Source organism: Giraffa tippelskirchi, chromosome 4, assembly GCF_054371585.1.
Source record: "Giraffa tippelskirchi isolate mGirTip1 chromosome 4, T2T-mGirTip1v1.2.pri, whole genome shotgun sequence".
Classification (NCBI taxonomy): Eukaryota; Metazoa; Chordata; class Mammalia; order Artiodactyla; family Giraffidae; genus Giraffa; species Giraffa tippelskirchi.
The window spans coordinates 11,160,149-11,176,170 of NC_137278.1; the positions used below are offsets into that span (position 1 = coordinate 11,160,149).

General features: G+C 40.4%; 1 protein-coding gene and 1 long non-coding RNA gene across 7 annotated transcripts in view; both read left to right on the forward strand.

Annotated features, from left to right (window-relative positions):
• The window catches only part of NR6A1 (nuclear receptor subfamily 6 group A member 1), a 221,792-nt gene that overhangs the window by 135,424 nt on the left and 70,346 nt on the right, over nucleotides 1–16,022 (forward strand). The window lies entirely within an intron of this gene.
• On the forward strand, nucleotides 1,711–10,993 carry LOC145545054 (uncharacterized). The gene is made up of 3 exons (XR_014081841.1): nucleotides 1,711–3,419; nucleotides 5,438–5,979; nucleotides 6,124–10,993. It is a non-coding gene; the product is annotated as an uncharacterized LOC145545054 (long non-coding RNA).

Genomic DNA, 16,022 nt, shown 5'->3' on the forward strand with positions numbered 1-16,022 from the left:
TGTATTTTGTTGCTTGAGGAGAGGTGGGTCTGGCTGTAAGCACTGTAGCACTGCAGCAAAGGGCCCCATGTCCCAGCCTGACAGTCTGCAGAGGGCTGGCTGCTAAGAGAGGCAAAGAGAATCCTATCATAGCCTATAAAGCAGACCTCTTATTTGGCACATTGCAAAGGAATTCTGCTTCTGGACCTTTAGAAGTACACTGTCTGGTGTTGGGGCTCATAGCCCCCTTTTTAAGATTCTGTGGTTATATTACAGTGTGAGGCATCCCACCAACCATGGATTTATGAACTATTTTCCAAGGCCTGTTTCTCTGTGCATAAAATCATGTAAAAATTGAGCCCATTGTGCCTTGCTTGTTCCAAACCTATGTCTCAATGAGAAAGCCTCAGGAGCCAGAATTGAGCTCAGTTATTTTTCCCTTGTCAAGTTTTCTAGTGCTTTCTGTGATCTGTCCGTAATTCAAAAAACCCTGTTTGTGGCTTTTTCACAGTTTATTGTGACCCACACAGTCAAAGGCTTTGGCATAGTCAATAAAGCAGAAATACATGTTTTTCTGGAAGTCTCTTGCTTTTTTGATGATCCAGCAGATATTGGCAATTTGATCTCTGGTTCCTCTGTCTTTTCTAAAACCAGCTTGCACATCTGGAAGTTCACGGTTCACGTATTGCTGAAGCCTGGCTTGGAGAATCTTGAGCATTACTTGACTAGCATGTGAGATGAGTGCAATTGTGCGGTAGTTTGAGCATTCTTTGGCATTGCCTTTTTTGGGGATTAGGATGAAAACTGACCTTTTCCAGTCCTGTGGCCACTGCTGAGTTTTCCAAATTTGCTGGCCTATTGAGTGCAGCACTTTCACAGCATCATCTTTCAGGATTTGAAATAGCTCAACTGGAATTCCATCACTTCCACTAGCTTTGTTCGTAGTGATGCTTTCTAAGGCCCACTTGACTTCACATTCCAGGATGTCTGGCTCTAGGTGAGTGATCACACCATCGTGATTATCTGGGTCGTGAAGATCTTTTTTTTTACAGTTCTTCTGTGTATTCTTGCCACCTCTTCTTAATATCATCTGCTTCTGTTAGGTCCATACCATTTCTGTCCTTTATCGAGCCCATCTTTGCATGAAATGTTCCCTTGGTATCTCTAATTTTCTTGAAGAGATCTCTAGTCTTTCCCAATCTGTTATTTTCCTCTATTTCTTTGCATTGATCGCTGAGGAAGGCCTTCTTATCTCTCCTTGCTATTCTTTGGAACTCTGCATTCAGATGGGAATATCTTTCCCTTTCTCCTTTGCTTTTTGCTTTTCTTCTCTTCCCAGCTATCTGTAAGGCCTCCTCAGACAGCCATTTTGCTTTTTTGCATTTTTTGCATTTCTTTTCCATGGGGATGGTCTTGATCCCTGTCTCCTGTACAGTGTCACGAACCTCTGTCCATAGTTCATCAGGCACTCTATCAGATCTAATCCTTTAAATTATTTGTCACTTCTACTGTATACTCATAAGGGATTTGATCTAGGTCATACCTGAGTGGACTAGTGGTTTTCCCTACTTGCTTCAATTTAAGTCTGAATTTGGCAATAAGGAGTTCATGATCTGAGCCACAGTCTGCTCCTGGTCTTGTTTTTGCTGACTGTATAGAGCTTCTCCATCTTTGGCTGCAAAGAATATAATCAATCTGATTTCGTTGTTGACCATCTGGTGATGTCCACGTGTAGAGTCTTCTCTTTTGTTGTTGGAAGAGGGTGTTTGCTATGACCAGTGCGTTCTCTTGGCAAAACTCTATTAGCCGTTGCCCTGCTTCATTCTGTACTCCAAGGCCAAATTTGCCTGTTACTTCAGGTGTTTCTTGACTTCCTACTTTTGCATTCCAGTCCCCTATAATGAAAAGGACATCTTTTTGGGGTGTTAGTTCTAGAAGGTCTTGTAGGTCTTCATAGAAGCGTTCAACTTCAGCTTCTTCAGCGTTACTGGTCAGGGCATAGACTTGGATTACTGTGATATTGAATGGTTTGCCTTGGAAACGAACAGAGAGCATTCTGTCGTTTTTGAGATTGTATCCAAGTACTGCATTTCGGACTCTTTTGTTGACTATGATGGCTACTCCATTTCTCCTAAGGGATTCCTACCCACAGTAGTAGCTATAATGGTCATCTGAGTTAAATTCACCCATTCCAGTCCATCTTAGTTCGCTGATTCCTAAAATGTCGACGTTCACTCTTGCCATCTCCTGTTTGACCACTTCCAATTTGCCTTGATTCATGGACCTAACATTCCAGGTTCCTATGCAATATTGCTCTTTACAGCATCGGACTTTGCTTCTATCACCAGTCACATCCACAGCTGGGTATTGTTTTTGCTTTGGCTCCATCCCATCATTCTTTCTAGAGTTATTTCTCCACTGATCTCCAGTAGCATATTGGGCACCTACTGACCTGGGGAGTTCATCTTTCAGTGTCCTATCTTTTTGCCTTTTCATACTGTTCATGGGGTTCTCAAGGCAAGAATACTGAAGTGGTTTGCCATGCCCTTCTCCAGTGGACCACATTCTGTCAGACCTGTCCACCATGACCCATCCGTCTTGGGTGGCGCCACACGGCACGGCTTAGTTTCATTGAGATAGACAAGGCTGTGGTCCGTGTGATCAGATTAGCTAGTTTTCTGTAATTTTAGTTTCAGTGTGTCTACCCTCTGATGCCCTCTTGCAACACTTACCATCTTACTTGGGTTTCTCTTACCTTGGACATGGGTATTTCTTCACGGCTGCTCCAGCAAAGTGCAGCCGTTGCTCCTTACCTTGGACAAGGGGTATCTACTCACGACGGCCCCTCCTGACCTTGAATGTGGAGTAACTCCTCTCGGCCCTCCTGTGCCCACGCAGCCGCTGCTCCTTGGGCCTGGGGTAACTCCTCTCTACCTTCTTTTAGGTTCCCAAATCCTAAAGAACATAATGTCAAGTGTAAAGACAAAAATAAATCCCAAATATATTAAATGGTCCAGGATTTATAATTTGCTGGTATTATATCGTTTCTAGTTTACCAGTTACCTCTGGGTGTTTCTTTTCAGAGACTGTGATTAGGTAAAATTATCACAGTTGTCAAGGTTTAGTGCAAGGTGTTTTAGTTAATGGTTCAAGGAGTCTTGTTCTTTTTAGTTGTGATCAACAGCAAATGCTAAAGAAACTTGGACATTTTGCCTGCCCAAGGTTACTTTTCTATCTTTAAAGTGGGAGTGAGCAAAATCAGTCACATTATCAACCCTGTTTAATGTACAGACACAGGATTTTTTACATGGAACCAATTATTTCCTACTCTTAGGTCAGTTTATTTCTCTCCCTTGGTTCTTCTTGCATCATAACAAAGATTTGGAACAGTGGACTGATTATGGCTCTAGCCGACAGGATTTCTCGGCTCCTATCTTATTGTAGCAAGGATTTGAAACAACAGACTGCTTACAGCTAAGTTACAGCTCAAGCAAAACAGGTCTTTTATTAAACAGAGGATAATACACTCCCAAGATGTGGGAGTGGGCTGACTCTGAAGGAGTGGCAACGATCCCTCCTGGCTTCCCTTTTTATACTCCCTGTCACCTCCTCTTGGTTCTGCCCTTGGTGCAAAATTGGGCTTGTACCTGTCACCATTATGCAAAGTGCCAGGCTGGATAAATCACAAGCTGGAATCAAGATTACTGGGAGAAATATCAATAACCTCAGATATGCAGATGACACCACCCTTATGGCAGAAAGCAAAGAGGAACTAAAGAGCCTCTTGATGAAGGTGAAAGAGGAGAGTGAAAAGGCTGGCTTAAAACACAAAATTCGAAAAGCTAAGATCATGGCATCTGGTCCCATCACTTCATGGTGAGTGAAAGTGAAAGTACTCAGTCGTGTCTGACTCTGCCACCCCATGGACTATACGGTCTATGGAATTTTGCACACCAGAATACTGAAGTGGGTAACCTTTCCCTTCTCCAGGGGATCTTCCCAACCCAGGGATCGAAGCCGGGTCTCCCACATTGCAGGCAGATTCTTTACCAGCTGAGTCATAAGAGAAGCCCAAGAATACTGGAGTGGGTAGCCTATCCCTTCTCCAGGGGATCTTCCTGACCCAGGAATCAAACCGGGGTCTCCTGCATTCCAGGCGGATTCTTTACCAAACATATGGGGAAAAAGTGAAAAGTGACACTTTCTTTTCTTGGGCTCCAAAATTGCTGTGGACAATGACTGTAGCCATGAAGTTAAAAGACGCTTGCTCCTTGGAAGAAAAGCTATAGCAAACCTAGACAGTGTATTAAAAAGCAAAGACATTACTTTGCTGACAAAGGTTCGTATAATCAAAGCTATGGTTTTTCCAGTAGTCATGTACGAATGTGAGAGTTGGATCATAAGGAAGGCTGAGCACCAAGGAATTGATGCTTTTAATTGTGGTGCTGGAGAAGATTCTTCAGAATCCCTCATACAGCAAGGAAATCAAACCAATCAATCCTAAAGGAAATCAGTCCTATTCATTGGAAGGACTGATGCTGAAGCTCCAGTACTTTGGCCACCTGAAGCAAAGAGCTGACTCATTGTAAAAAACCCTGATGCTGGGAAAGATTGAAGACAGGAGAAGAAGGGGGCGACAGAGGATGAGATGGTTGGATGGCATCGTTGACTCAATGGACATGTTCAGTTCAGTCTCTCAGTTGTGTCTGACTTTGTGACTCCATGAACTGCAGCATGCCAGGCCTCCCTGTTCGTCACCAACTCCCGAAGTTTACCCAAACTCATGTCCATTGAGTCGCTGATGCCATCCAACCATCTCATCCTCTGTCGTCCCCTTCTCCTCCTGCCCTCAATCCTTCCCAGCATCAGGGTTTTTTCCAATGAGTCAGCTCTTCGCATCAGGTGGCCAAAGTATTGGAGTTTCAGCTTCAACATCAGTCCTTCCAATGAACACCCAGGACTGATCTCCTTTAGGATGGACTGGTTGGGTCTCCTTGCAGCCCAAGGGACTCTCAAGAGTCTTCTCCAACACCACAGTTCAAAAGCATCAATTCTGCGGCGCTCAGCTTTCTTTATAGTCCAACTCTCCCATCCATACATGACCACTGGAAAAACCATAGCCTTGACTAGATGGACCTTTGTTGGCAAAGTAATGTCTCTGCTTTTTAATATGCTGTCTAGGTTGGTCATAACTTTCCTTCCAAGGAGTAAATGTCTTTTAATTTCATGGCTGCAATCACCATCTGCAGTGATTCTGGAGCCCAAAAAGGTAAAGTCAGCCACTATTTCCACTGTTTTCCCATCTATCTGCCATGAAGTGATGGGACCCGATGCCATGATCTGTTTTCTGAATGTTGAGCTTTAAGCCAACTTTTTCACTCTCCTCTTTCACTTTCATCAAGAGGCTCTTTAGTTCTTCATTTTCTGCCATAAGGGTGGTGTCATCAGCATAACTGAGGTTATTGATATTTCTCCCGGCAATCTTGATTCCAGCTTGTGCTTCCTCCAGCCCAGTGTTTCTCATGATGTACTCTGCATATAAGTTAAATTAGCAGGGTGACAATATACAGCCTTGACGTACTCCTTTTCCTATTTGGAGCCAGTCTTTTTTTCCATGTCCAGTTCTAACTGTTGCTTCCTGACCTGCATACAGGTTTCTCAAGAGGCAGGTCAGGTGGTCTGGTATTCCCATCACTTTCAGAATTTTCCACAGTTTATTGTGATCCACACAGTCAAAGGCTTTGGCATAGTCAATAAAGAAGAGGTAGATGTTTTTCTGGAACTCTCTTGCTTTTTCGATGATCCATCAGATGTTGGCAATTTGATCTCTGGTTCCTCTGCCTTTTCTAAAACCAGGTTGAACATCTGAAAGTTCACAGTTCACGTATTGCTGAAGCCTGGCTTGGAGAATTTTAAGCATTACTTTACTAGCGTGTGAGATGAGTGCAATTGTGGGGTGGTTTGAGCATTCTTCGGAGAAGGCAATGGCACCCCACTCCAGTACTCTTGCCTAGAAAATCCCATGGACGGAGGAGCCTGGTAGGCTACAGTCCATGGGGTCGCTACAAGTCGGACACGACTGAGCAACTTCACTTTCACTTTTCCCTTTCATGCACTGGAGAAGGAAATGGCAACCCACTCCAGTATTCTTGCCTGAAGAATCCTAGGGACGGCGGAGCGTGGTGAGCTGCAGTCCATGGGGTCGCACAGAGTCGGACACGACTGAAGCGAGTTAGCAGTAGCAGTAGCAGTTGAGCATTCTTTGGCTTTGCCTTTCTTGAGTAAAATCCAGGAGATAGTGAAGGACAGGGAAGCGCGGTGTGCTGTAGCCCTTGGGGTTGCAAAGAGTTGGACAGGACTGAGAGGTTGAACAATACCAGTGTGAAAAGGGAATGCAAATAGGCGTATGCTTAAGGCCAATTGACGGTTGCAAGTTACATAACAGGTTCTGTTGTGCATGTCTTTCCCATAATTAATCTGTTATAATCAATATTCACAAACCCTTAATTGGCTCCTAACTGCCTAAGGGTATTTGAAGACATGTGCGGGAGTTGGAGAAGCTCCTGTGGTTAGTTTGTGTCCACTGTGTGCCTAGGGGGCATGTGCAGTAGTTGGAAAAGTTTCTGTGGCTATTTTTGTAGTCTATCTGTGAGCTCTCTGGGGCGTGTCTGGTATGGGGTTTAGAGATCAGCTTGCATCCTTTTCGGCTAGGCCACGCCTGTTGCTCATGCCTAACTTCCTACCTTACACTACTGCAGTTCTCTGGAGCTAGTCAGTAAAAGAAAGCTATAGGGAGATTATTGGTTGGTTGTACTAGGCCTTCATTGTTTTTTTAGTTGATTGCCTGATGCTTCGAAGGCTGATGGAGACTGCAGATGCAGGTGGCTTTCTGTACTTTTAAGCAAAATGCTGAAAAGTAACCATCTGTCCAAAAAAAGCGAGGTGGAGGAGAGGAAAAAGAATGAATCTTCCATGTAGTTGATGGTTTGAATTTTGTCTCTTGTCATTTGCCTCTAGTTTTTCTATACAAAATGAAGTGCAGGATGCATTTATTAATAGAATAATGTTCAATTTAATCCTTTTAAAATTTATAATTATTTTCCATCGTTGTTAAAATCATATGTGAACCAATTGTGTGCTGAGTGTTTTATGAGCTAAAAAAAGGATATATCTTGTTGCTTCTGGGAATTAGTCTGTAATGATCTCAGTTTTAGTGGAGTGTATAAGGGAGAAAAAGCACCTTTTATATAAAATTTTGTAAATATACACTTACTCTAAAAGTTAAAAAAAAAAAATTAAAACCCCCTGTCTTTCAGTATTCAGCTAAGGTGTGATCACTTTTTGGTGCTTATACCTGGACCTTGCAGTCTTGGCACATTTTTACTACCATGTTTATTGATTTAGTTATGTTCAGTAGCTGGGCTCCAGTAGCTTTACTTGTTAACAGTGGCTGTAGGCTAGTTATGTTACTTTTGTGAGCATTATTTTCCTTTTCTCTTCAAAGGGCATGATCCTTACTCTTGCTTATGAGGGTCAAATAGGATAATGCATATGAAAATCTTTTTCCAAAGGGCAAAGCTTTGTATGAGCATAGAATAATGCATGATTTAGAAGGATACCTTTTTCCAACTTTTTTTAAAAAAACAACTGCATTTAGGCACATTTTACTGTGTAAAATAGTGATGTTTAGTAAATTTACCATTCGTGTCATGTCGTTGTGTTAGTCGCTCAATTGTGTCTGATTCCTTGTGACTCCATGGATTGTAGTCCACCAGGCCCCTCTGTCCATGGAATTCTTCAGGCAAGAATACTGGAGTGGGTTGCCATTCCCTTCTCCAGGGAAATTTACCATTACCTTAAGTCATTTTTAGAATATTTTCATCATCATCCCAATAAAGTCCCTTGTGTCCCTTAACTGTTAATACTATTCCCAACTCCTGATCCAGGCGATCCCTGTAATCTCTCTAGATTTGCCCTTTTGGACATTTCATCTAAATGGAGCCATACACTGTGTGTTCTCCATGTCTTGCTTCTCTCACCTGGCATGATGCTTTGGAAGTTTGTTCATGTCATAGTATAGTTCTGTTTCTGAATAACACTCCATGATATTGATATACCGTACATACATTTTGTTTATCCATTCAGTAGTTGATGGACATTTGGATTATTTCCAGTTATTTATTATGATTAATGCTGCTCCAAACATTCACATACAAGTCTTTTTAATGGACATGCATTTTCTTTTCTCTTGAGTATAAAGATGTATCTTTTATTTTTTTAATCATTTTTTCTTTTTTTCTTTTTTTTTAATTTATTTATTTTAGTTGGGTGCTAATTACTTTACAATATTGTAGTGGTTTTTGCCATACATTGACATGAATCAGCCATGGGTTTACATGTGTTCCCCATCCTGAACCCCACCTCCCTCCCTATCCCGTCCCTCTGGGTCATCCCATTGCCCCAGCCCTGAGCATTTGTCTCATGCATCGAACCTGGAATGGTGTTCTATTTCACATATGATAATATACATGTTTCAATGCTATTCTCTCAGATCGTCCCACCCTCACCTTCTCCCACAGAGTCCATAAGACTGTTCTATGCATCTGTGTCTCTTTTTCTGTCTCACATATAGGGTTATCATTACCATCTTTCAAATTATAAAAGTAATACATGCTTGTTCTGAAAAATTTTTTATATAGGAAAGTATGAAACTTGGTAAGTGAGTCACCTCCATAATTACACTTTCCAGGGGTGGTGATGGTAGTAATAATAATTGTTAGCATCTGAGTGTTTTGAGCATTTACTGTATGCCAGGCATTGTACTGCCTTATATATCAATTCAATTCACTTATTTCATATAGCATATATATGAAATAATCCATTGAAGTTGATACTATTTTTCTTTATTTTATGAATGAGGAAACTGAAGTTTAAGGACTAAACGTTAAGTCGCTGTTCTAATAAGTGGCAAAGCCAGAATTTGAGCTTGAGCATTCTGGCATATGTTCTTCGAGACTTTCCAAAACATGCAGTTTTTTAAAAACAAAAATTATCTTATTCTGTATAGCTTGTTTTATTTCACTTAATTTGTCTTACAGATTATTCCATGGTAGGATTTATAGATCTATCATTATTTTTATGATTGTATGAATAGATATGCCAGGATTTGTTTAATTCATCTTTAATTAGTAGACATTTGGTTGCTTTTCCCCCCCTCTATTATGAATTGTTGCTGCTTATGCTCAGTCGTGTCCGACTTCTTGTGACCCCATGGACTGTAGCCCACCAGGCTCCTCTGTCCATGAGATTTCCCAGGTAAGAATACTGGAGTAGGTTGCCATTTTCTTCTCCAGGGGATCTTCCCGACCCAGGGATCGAACCCACGTCTCCTGCATTGTCAGGCAGATTCTTTACAGCTAAGCCACCAAGGAAGCCCCCTATTATGAATAGGGCTGTAGCAAATACCCTTGTATATAACACTTTGCTTTCTGGTGCTGTTACTTTTGTGGCCTTAGGTCCTGGAAGTGACATTTTCAAATGATAGGCTTTGTACATTTCAGTTTTAGTGCTGTTAAATATCTCCCCACTGAAGATGGTAAATAACCCCCTCCAAGTTCTTCACCCTTTAAATAAGCATATAAGAGAGCCTATTTTCCCTAACCATTTCAATGTTGCATTATTTTCTTTGTAATGTGGTTATACATTATCAATCATATAGACGTTCTAGAGAGAAGTTAACATATCAGGGAAGGGCAGTGTTGAATAGCCGGTAAATTTAAATAGTTTCTAGCCTTTTGATAGGTCAGGATTTGGCATTTATCTAGGCTCTCATGAGGTGCAGTATTGGAGTAACTCAAACTGTAATTCAGGTTAACTTAGGTTGACTTACCTGTTTGATGTTTTAAAATGAACACTAAGACATTTCAGCCATAGCTATTTCCATTTCCTTAGGCCTATTCTCTAACTGCTCTGGCCTGCTGGTTACCTTTCACCTCATTGCTGCCTACACTATCCTTGCCTTGCCCCTAACTCACTTTAAAGTGAAGCCAAGAAAGGGAGATGAGAACTTGGACAGCTAGGATAGATACATGTACTTGTCATTTCCATTCTTTCCTTCAGTGAAAACCACCAAAGTGAGACCAACAGCCTAATACTATTCCTTTTTTAGTCTCTCCAAAGATAAGGCTCTTGTCATCTCTGTTACTAGCAGGATCCAAGTTGCCATGGTCTCTGTGGCCAGTATAGAGCTATATACACCTGTTTAAGGGGAGGTAAATTTTCCATCCTGATGCCAATAAAGGAATCAAGGACACAGAGTTTTGGATGTTGCTAGTTTTGGATGATCCTCAGTTGTCTTGCAGGAGCCAGGGCCTACCACATCTTACATCTTTCAGACATTGGGAACCATGAAGAGCATTTTCTTGTAGATTTTGCCTTTGTCTTCTGACTATCCTTTTCCTCTCTGCTTTCTATGCTTGGTGTCTTCATCTCTTGGCCCTGTTAGTCTGGGAGATGCTGCCCTCTGCTGGTGGACTGTAGGATACCCAGAGCAGTTTAGATAGGTCTGACCACTAGAGGAACTGACAAGGCTACATAGAGCCAGAGTCATCAAGCTCTCTAGTCTCCAGTTTCATGAACTAATCCTAAGGCTTTCCGCTATGAAAATAATTCAACAATCACTGGAAAATATACAAGTACAGAGACATTCATTGTAACCTCTATGGTTGAGTGTAAGTCGCTCAGTCAATGTCTGACTCTTTGTAACCCTATGTACTATATAGCCTGCCAAGTTCCTCTGTCCCTGGAATTCTCCAGGCAAGAATACTGGAGTGGGTTGCCATACCCTTCTCCAGGGGATCTTTCCGAACCAGGGATCAAACCCAGGTCTCCTGCATTGTAGGCCAATTCTTGACTGTCTGAGACACCAGGGAAGCCCAAACATCTGTAGTAGCAAAAGAATAAAACCTAGATGTCCAACACTTGGGATTGTACTTACAGCTGCTAAAATTGGCTATGTAAAAGATAACATAAAAGAATGAAAATATTTATCACAAACAAACACCAAGCAGAATGTACCAGTTGCAGCCATGGTACATATCTCCTAAGTAATGTAATGGCTAATCTGAAATCCTCAAGACTAGTTGTCAAAGCTAGGATGATTTCGCTTGATATTTCATTAATACTGTTGGTAAAACAGTATGCCTAATATTTCTTTAGTATTGTTGTATATCTGTATTTTCTCCTGAAACAAATATTTGACATTTGAGTGGCCTGCTGAAAAACATCTCTGTGATGTGTAGTCCTGCAGACCTGATTTCCTAGGACAATAAGGGTGGTGCCATATGTAGCAACTGTCTAAAAACAGGCACCCCAGCTGTGATAGGAACTTCCTAGGCAGCTTTTTCACCTGTGGTGTCTTTATAGTAGAGGAGGTCAGATAGACGTATAGATATTACTTTGTATGATTTGATGAGAGACTGACTTGCCTCCTTGGTATAGGTCTCTACCTCAAATGATGCCCCCCCAGTAGGATGGTGACAACTACAGGTTTATGATATTTTTGAGAATTTTCTTTTTAAAGAACCGTAAGTGGGGAAGGGAGCCTTTTGAGAAACCCACTTATGTTTTTTAAAACTAAGCACCTCATTATACAACATTTGGATGAGAATAAAAAGTATTGGCTCATATATCTTGATCCTTGTCATTTAACAAGTAAGTTGCTATTTTCAACAGCAGAACTAGAGTGAAGCAAATGAGATACCTATAATACAAAATTTAAGACAGCATTCACTCTCAGGGTCATGCAAGTTCAGGATCAGGCCTATTTCTCAAATAATCGCTGTCAGACCCTGCTCAGCTCTTGGGAAGACATCATTCCTGATGTGATGTGATGGATTGTTTATTATCCTTTCTTAGTCTGAGCCTTGACCTAGAGCCTAGGGCCCCTGTGCTCTGGAAGCAGCTGTCTGGTTGAGCAGATTTTGATCAACCACTTGACTTTTAGCTGTTGGTTTAGCCCAGGAGCGGCAGCCCACTAATGATAGCCTGTCTAAAATCCAGAATGAATCTTGCAAAATGACCAAGTAAGGCCTAAATAGTCAGCTTTCTTATCTCCTTAATCATTTCCCTGATTCTTGACTTTTTTTTATATTGAAAAATATTTGAGTTTCTTCCAGCTTTTAAAAATTGTAACTTTCCATTGATCATCCATATGCATACATCTTTGTGACCATAAGTATTTCTGTAAGATCGAGTAGTAAGGATCTTTGGATCAAAGAGGGTGCAAAGTTTAAATGTTGATAGATACTATAAGCTATATTCAAGCTGTGTATCAACTATCACCATGTATAAGCATACTTATTTTCTCAAGCCTTTTCCAGTGAAATATTCTCAGCATTTTAAATTTTTTTTTGCCAATTTGATGGCTAAGAATTAGTATATAATAGTTGATTTAACTTGAAATATTGTTAGTGACCTTTTCAGTATTTATTGATACTGTTGTCATTTTAGGACATGTTTGTTTCATCATATTAGTTCCCCTTTGGAAGGTTTGCTTACCTTTTTCTTAATCCTTATTTGTAGGATTTCTTCATATTTATAAATGTGTGTGTGTGTGTGTTTAGGTGGCTTCGCCTTTCAGAAGTTACACATTTATGTAAATGTAAATACAATCATCTTTTCCTTAATGATGTCTGGGTTTCATGTTATGCTTAGACTTTCCCTCCCCTCAAGAGTAAAAAAAAAAAAAGGATTCTCACTTTTTATTTTAATAATATTCTAGTTTACCTTGTATATGTGATTAGTTCTTATATATCTCATGAAATTCTTGTTTCCTGAGCTGTCAACCCGTTTTACTGCCAAAGGAAAAATAATGAAGTTTTAGTTCAGAAGATCATAAAAACAAAAACACTGTGTATGCTCTTTGGTAATGATTCCTTTGGGATCGTAGACTTGGGACCAGGCTGCCCTTCCTTCTTCTCTCTGCTCTGCTTAATTGTGTTTGTCCTTTCTTAACTATCTTTTTTTAAAGTACACGTTATTTTTACTAAAAATAATAACTTTGACACTTCTGTTTATAAAATGTTTCTACACACATTCTGGTTGGTTCCTCAGAACACTTTGGAGTTAGAACAGTAGATATAATTATTCCCATTTTATGGGTGAAGAAACTGAGATTATATAAGCAACAAGTTGCAGAGAATTTTCTGGCTTCAGTTATTCTAGCTACAGTTCTTTTTAGTTACCCAGATTCTAAGAACATCTGACTCTTAACCTGTATCCTTCTTCTGTTGTTTATCTCCTTAAAAAAAGATTTATGGCTCAGTATCTGCGTGGAAATTTTTGCATCCTCCTGAAATAAAAAGAGAAGAAACTCAGTATGCCTCACAAATGTTTCTTAGGTGTTTTCTGAGAGGACAGAGAGGGTTGGAAGAAGGTTGGGATAACTAGAATTTAATGAAATAGAGCTTTTCTGAAGCTAGAATAAACGCTGTGTTGCTGCTGGCATGATAGCTTTTCACAGTTTCCATTGCCTTGCCTTTGTAGAATTCTTCATATACACATTTAGAGTTTTAAGGGAGCTGAGTGAGCCTTTCATAGACCAGGCTTTCATCTCTGATTCTGTCTGTGGCTCTCATTCCAGAACCCCAGCTACATGCCTGCCACCAGCAGCCTCTGTGGGGCCTATCCTGCTGGGTGTTGACTTTTAGATTACTGGGACTCTTATAATGAAGCCTTTACTGTAAAAAGTACCCTACCCATTTTCTTTTTAACTTCTCTTTTTAGCCATTAAAATAATGGCACTGCAGTGTCTTAGCCTAGAAGTTCAGAAGATTCTTTTTATGCTGCATTTATCTTGAGAGTTCTCAATGTTACATGATAAAGCATCTAAGTTTCCCAATTTTGAATTAACTTGACCGAAAGAGAGATGTTCAGTGGAATTCAAGTATATTGTTTCTATGCAAAATAAACTTCACCAAGCCTGAGAAAACACCATTAAAAGGGCAACATCACATTTTAAATTCATAATTATTTCATTAGTGTCAAAAGGACAAGTATTATTGTACAGAGTTGTTTTCCAGGAATATGCTCAAAAAGATTGTGTTAATGCATTTGGGTGTCTCTTGCAAAGAAGACATGGCGAATGGGAAGGCCAGCTTTGGACAGAGTTGTAGAGGCTTGAAGAACATCCAAGAAAAAAGGGAGAATTTCAGTATGATGACCAGTTCATTTAAGAGGGGTTATGATGTTGTCACCTTTATGGTCATTTTTGTACTAAACCAATTTACAGAGGGGACCTCTGCTTGTATTTGTGAATTTTGTCAAAGTCAGGGTTTTGAGGCAAAGTTTATTTTTAGGATCTCTCTCTAGCTATTGGACTTACCTCTTTGGCTCCTCTTGACCTTATCGTTGGTTTCTCATCCTCCAAAGGAACCATCACAACCTCTCTTAGACTCTATCCTGTATGAATTGAATGCAGCAGTAGCTAACCTGAGAAGACAGTCAGTGGTTTTAGGGGGATACTTGAAGGCCAGTTGTTGATGATATATAAATACTAATCAGGATCTTCAGGAAATAAATTCAGTAATCTTGAGCATTTTCTGCTCTGGCTGGTGAAAACAATAACTATTGCTGGCTTTCTGTGAGCCCTGAAAATAATTTCCCCTACTCCTTTTGGGTGGTTCTTTCCCTAGCTTTGGGTAGTCTCCTCACGTATGTGTAATCATCTGTCCTCAGCTGAAGACTCAGGAGAACTCTCTGCAGACCTCAGTCATGCTCTCTCCATGCAGTGCTCTCTCTTCCAGCCCTCTGCCCTGGTAATTCTAGCCACCTAACCTCCTGGACTCCCAGTCCCAGGTCCTCAGCTTTAGAATTGACTTGTTGGACTCGACGTGAGCTCTCATGATGCTCCCTCTTGAAACCCATCAGGCAGTTATGTGGGATGTTCACAGGAGTTTCCTTGTTTGTTTCCCCTTAGGAATCACTGTTCTTTGCTATCTCAAATCAATAGAGGAAAACCATTATTTTATATACTTTGTCCAGTTCTGTCTTCTCTAGCCAGGAGGCCAAACTAGTTCCCATTATTCCATCTTGGCCAGAGGCAGAAGTCCATTTGCAGCTTTTATGTATTTTTAAATATATTTAAATTTTCATAAAAGAGATCAAACTGATCTCTTTTCATTAACAGTAAGTTGCAAACTTTTTACATGCCAATACTGTGAAGACTTACCTCATTTTTGGTAATAGCTACATATATCTAATGGCTTTATTAGATTATAAAATTTCTTTTCTTATTTATTTATTATATACAGTACTACAGTGAATATTTTCTCATCCCTGAACAAGTACATCTGTAGGATACTTTTCTAGAATTGAAATTGCTATTAAAAAAAAGAAATAGGGCTTCCCAGGTGACGCAGCGATAAAGAGTCTGCCTGCCAGTGCAGGAGACACAAGAGACGCAGATTCGATCCCTGGGTCAGCAGGATCCTCTGGAGTAGGAAATGGCAACCCACTCCAGTGTTCTTGCCTGGAAAATTCCATGGTCAGAGGAGCCTGGTGGGCAGCAAGTCCATGGGGTCGCAAAGAGATTAAAAAATGATATGTGCCTTTTAAAGAATAGACTTAATTTTGATAAATAATGCCAAAAGTGATTTGGCAAAGTGTTGTACAAATTTATATATGAGTGTATGATGGAAGATGAAAAAAAAATCACCTAAACTCCTTTGCATTAACACTGATAGGATACATGGAGAAACTTGCTTTCTTTATAGGATAAAGAAATTGGAATTGGGTAATTTCTAAGAATATGATTTCTTGGCAGGCAAATTCTTACATTGATGTGATTTGAAAAAGATCTGTCTGCTAACCCAGTTAAGTAATTCAGAAGAGAAGAGTTTACTAATGCAAGTGTTCAGATATGACTCCCACTACCCATAGCCCTGATACTGTTCTTTTTGGCTAGAGTGCCACTTGAGTCTTGCAAAGATGCTAGTGTTTGGTCCAAGCACCAAGAGAAGATGCTTGGCGAATCCCAGGAAAGC